At 42.1% G+C, this 4,934-nt stretch overlaps 1 long non-coding RNA gene across 5 annotated transcripts in view; it reads left to right on the forward strand.

Moving 5' to 3' along the window:
- Positions 1–215: 215 nt before the first annotated feature.
- LOC148001262 (uncharacterized) overlaps positions 216–4,934 on the forward strand; it is a 206,613-nt gene continuing 201,894 nt past the window's right edge. For all 5 annotated transcript variants that reach the window (XR_015637330.1, XR_015637331.1, XR_015637332.1 and 2 more), the window contains exons 1-2: positions 216–1,116; positions 4,405–4,573. This is a non-coding gene — a long non-coding RNA (uncharacterized LOC148001262). The remainder of the gene's footprint in view (positions 1,117–4,404; positions 4,574–4,934) is intronic.

Consider the following 4,934-nt stretch of genomic DNA (forward strand, 5'->3'; position numbering starts at 1 on the left):
GAAGGTCTCTCTTCTTGAAAATAACTCGATAGGTTCAGCCTTCAAGGTACACAGAGGCCACTACAACTACAGGAGAAGGGAGCCAAACTACATCTTGAACTGGCATCAGAATATGGCGGCATTGTCCATGTGGACTGGATTTGCAGGCAAACCAACATGCATAAACTCCAGGGTCACGGAGGCTTGGACCACGGTTTTGGAAAGCTGATGTGTATAGCACAGTGATATTCCCTGCAGGGAGGGTCCAAGAAGCCATTTCCTTGAGTCTTACTTAGAAGCCATGAGGGTGACACCGAAGTAGCAACAGAGACCTCAGGATGTTGAAGATGCTAGAATCTTGGGATGTCCACTAAGGGAAGTTGGGTGGACAGAATGGAGTCAGTCTGAGAGCCATTGCGTTTGTACTATGGGTGGTAGAGCTGTAGGAGTGGTACTGCTGAACACTGTTGAAGCCTGGATAAGGCCACCAAAAGCCCAGATGTTAGATGTGCAGCTGTAGGACTTGGAGTTTGCCCTTCTGGGATTTGTCTGGCTTTGGTTCAGCCTTTTTTGGCCGTGTCTCCACTCCTCACTTTTGAAACAGGAGTGCTTATTTTGGGCCATGGCCTGTTGGAAACATTTGGCTTCTTTTATAGGCACAGGTGATAGGTCATTTTGTGTGGCTGGAGAGATAGTTCAGTAGTTAAGAGTTTATTACTCTTATAGAGGAAGTATTGGCTATAGATCTTTGAAATTCTGTTAGAGTTCTCCTGTGAATCTGAGCTGTCTTCTTTTCTTCCTTCCTCCTCCTCCTTTGTTGGAAGGCTTTTTAATTATTGTTTTCGTTGCCTCTTTTGCTGTCAATTTTAACTTTTATTGTGTATGGCCAGTAGGAAATATGAGACTGTTTATTTATTTATTAATTTTATTTATTTATTTATTATCCCAGTATATGGTCTGTATAAGCTTCCATGTGCTGCTGAGTAGAATGTATATTCTTTGGTGTTTGGGTAGAATATTCTGTAGACATCTTCTAGGTTTATTTCATTTAATCTTGAAGTTTCTCTGTTTTATTTTTTGTCCAGATGAATGACTGTCTTTTGGAGAGAGTGAGGTGTTGAAATCACCTGTCATCAGGTTTGTGTTAATCTATACTTTAAATTCCATTAGTATGCTCCTTGTGAGTTGGGCGAATAAAAGTTTGGTGCATATATGTATAGTTTTGTCATGTATTCTTAATTAATTGATCCATGGGTTAGAATACCCTTCTCTGTCTCTTCTCATTAGTTTTAGTTTTAAGTCTGTTTTGTCAGATATTAGAATGGCAAGCCCCAGGAAGCAAGCCAGTAAGCAGCACCCTTCCATGGCCTCTGCATCAGTTCCTGCCTCCAGCTTCCTTTCCTTTTTGAATTCCTGTCCTGACTTCCTTTGATGATTAGCAGTGATATAGAAGTATACATAGAATAAATTCTTTCTTCCCTCAGTTGTGTTGATTATGGTGTTTCGTCATAGCAGTAGTAACTCTAACTAACACAGTTGCAACCATTATTATGTGAGGTAGCTGAGTTAGTCGGACTGCCAGCTCTCCTGCCCCTGAACCACCAGAACAAGCTCTCCAGCATGGCCCCAGGTAGCTCACCCAGTGATGGAGCTGGTTAACAGCAGGGCAGGTCAGCTCCCTGCTGGGGAGTTGTCTCCCCTCCCCTCCCCCCCCACTAACAGAGTCACCTCTACTTTGCTGCCCAGGAAGGGTTCAGGGCCTGCTCTCCCAGGTGCGGCTGTCAATGAGGGTCGGGATCAGCTCTTCAGCTCTCAGGGTCAGTTCTCCAGCCTGCCACAGGCAGGTGAGAGGGACATCTCTCCCTTGCCAGTGCTACTCCATGGCAGATGAGGGGTGGGGCCAGCTCTCCCACACTTAGTAGGTCTGAATGTTTTAGGATGTTTGTAACATGGAAAAATTTTATTTCTCTTCCAACCAAGGCAGGTAGTTTTGCTGGGCACAGCAATTGTGATTACTGGGGACTTGGACTGCCCAGCTCCAGGCTTTTCTTGCTTTCAGAATTTCCACTGGGAAGCCAGTTGTTATTCAGATGTGCTTCTCTTCATGCCATTTGTGCTTTCTCTTGTGCTTTCAGTGTATTTTCTTTGTAGTGTATATTTAATGTCTTCACTGTGTTGTGCTATGGTGTAGTTCTTTCCTGGTCTTGTTTAGTTGGCCGTCTGTGTCCTTACATCTGTATGGGTGTGTCATTCTTGAGTCTGGGGAAGTTTTCTCCTATGTTCTTGTTAAAATCTGATCTGTGCCACTGACCCGGGCTGCTTCTCCCTGATTTTTTCCTATTATCCGCATACGGTATCCCACGTTTCCTGCACATTTGCTTCAGATTTTTTGTTTTTTAGGTTCTGATTGTCCATCTTCTGCTTGACTCATTCTACTTAGAAGTTAAATTATATTTTTTTATTTATTGGTGTGTGTGTGTGTGTGTGTGTGTGTGTGTGTGTGTGTGTCTGTGTGTGTACATGTGTTCTGTAGTGTATGTGTGGAGGTCAGATACAACTTGTAGGAGTCAGTTCTTTCCTTCCAAGATGTGGGCCCTGCCTGGGCATTGTTCTGAGGTTTGCAGGCAAGGCAGCAAGTGAGCGTTACCCACTGAGCAATCTTGCTGCCCCGTAAGTTGTGCTTGTTGGATGTTTGATCATTCAATGAAAGAACCAACACAATGCTATACTTCAGAACTCTTGATGGGCATAAGAGTGAAATTTTTATATTTTATAGAAATTGATGATACAACAAGAGAAAAATGGAGTATATTATAGGAAATAATGACTTTTAGAACACTCCTTATACATCCACACATGACAAAAGATTTGGTGGAAATAGGTCAAAATATGATATTTTTTGTTTCCATTTCCTCTTTATTCAAATATTCTGTAACTAGTATACATTTTCTATACACCATTATGTTTTAGAACATGCTTATTATTATCTGAGAAACAATTATTTTGTTTTGAAATTATGCATTTCTATGTACTCATAAGTATTTAAAGAGAAAGTGATGTTTGTGGAGCATTCATTTACTTGCTAGTACAATTGCTAGTTGCTCTGAAAGATACATAAAGAAAAACAACTCATTTTACTCTCTAGAAGTTTTCCTATTTCACCTATAGGAAAAACTAACAAGAGAAACTTTGCACACAATATTTTACAAATATGGTTGAGGGTAAGAGATGAGTTGCACTGTGAGCCCTGAGTCATTAGGGCTGGGCCGAGTCTTGGGAAAGATGTTAACCAGATAGGATTTTCACACTTGGAATGTTAGAATCTTGAAAATTATGTAAGCCAGACAAAGAGGAAGAATCATTTGGGAAATCTAAGAATCCTGCCTCTCCTTATACATGTTTCTGGGCACCGAGACAGAGGTGTGTGTTAAATGAGGCACTATGAAAGCAGAGGGTGTTGCCCAGGATGCTGCAGGGGCTGGGATCCTGGGCACAGTTTTATTCCTTGAACAGTTCTTTCTGTGTCAGACTACAGCTCAGCTTATTTCTTGCTTCTTTGCAAGGCTTTTCCTCTGCTAGCATGTTTTTTTTAAAATCTTTCTTTCTTTCTTTCTTTCTTTCTTTCTTTCTTTCTTCCTTTCTTCCTTCCTTCCTTCCCTCCCTCCCTCCCTCCTTCCTTCCTTCCTTTCTTTCCTTGTAATCAGCTGATTGGTGTTTTTTAAATTGAATGGACTCTACATTCAAAGAGAGAGTAAAAGGTTGTTAATTGAACAGGGAGAGGCAGAGAGGCAAGGAGGTACAGGTGGATAAAACCAAATATTACATCCTGGGGTAAAATGGTGATTATTTATTTTCGGTCAATTACATTTTCCTTTGGGGGTTAGCCGGTGGCCTGACTCACAGTGAAACCTTTCATGTTTAATGAAGTAGAAACAGACATGCCTGTTTTAAGTCCAACATTTTTGGTTCCCTTTTTGGCTTTTATTAACGACTTTTGGTTTTAGAGGTATGTGATAAATTATATTTTGAAGGTGGTAGTTGAAACTGGATTAAATGAGACAAGAGAGAGGAACAGATAGGAATACCTAAATAAGCGATAAAAGTAACTCAACATTCTCTTTAAAGATGTATTAAATGTCTGGGCATGATGGGCACCCCTTAATTCCAGCCTGGGAGGGAGAGGCATGTGGACCTCTGTGAGTTCGAGGCCAGCCTGTTGTTCTATGAAGTGACTTCTAGGACATTCAGGGGTGCTACACAGAGAATCTCTGTCTTGAAAACAGAACAAACAAGCAAGCAAACAAACAGCAGCAACAGAGACCAGCCAACCAAATAAAACCCACCACCACCACCACCACCAAAATGTATAAAATTTGTTACTCTGGTTTGAGTGGCCAAATTTAGATGTGCTGTCTACATCTTTAGATGCTCCAGAAACCTGGAGGAAGAGTCTCCATGATAATGCCTGCCACGTCTAATGCTCAGAAGGTCAGCTGGACCCTGCGTGTCATCGTTCTGCTTTACCACGCATGCACTGAGAAGCTCAAGCTTTCCCAAGACTACTGGCTTGTGCCTCAGGAGACACTGTGACATGGTATGTATGTGCCTCTGTGGTGTCTCACGTTCTGTTACCTTCAGACATGATTAGTCTGTATAAGTTGTCTTCTAGGGGCAAGGAGGTTATACCTAGCTATGTTAGAGTCAGCAGGGGTGACTGTTAGATATAGTCATCCACTAGAGAGGTGGGTGGCAGGAGCAGGACGGAGGTACAAGAGCTAAAGTGTGTGCTGTTGTCAGAAGCTTTAGTACATGCCCCTTAACTTTAGACGTCACGAGCTTTATGGGCATCCTGAGCAGGACACAGAGTAAAGGACATATTTAACGGAAGGAACTCAAGCCCATTAGGCAGGCTTGGAGAAGCATCCCTGGGCTAGTAGGAAGAAGCATTATCTTCT

The sequence above is a fragment of the Rattus norvegicus genome, chromosome 14 (assembly GCF_021556685.1).
Source record: "Rattus norvegicus strain SHRSP/BbbUtx chromosome 14, alternate assembly SHRSP_T2T, whole genome shotgun sequence".
Taxonomy (NCBI): Eukaryota; Metazoa; Chordata; class Mammalia; order Rodentia; family Muridae; genus Rattus; species Rattus norvegicus.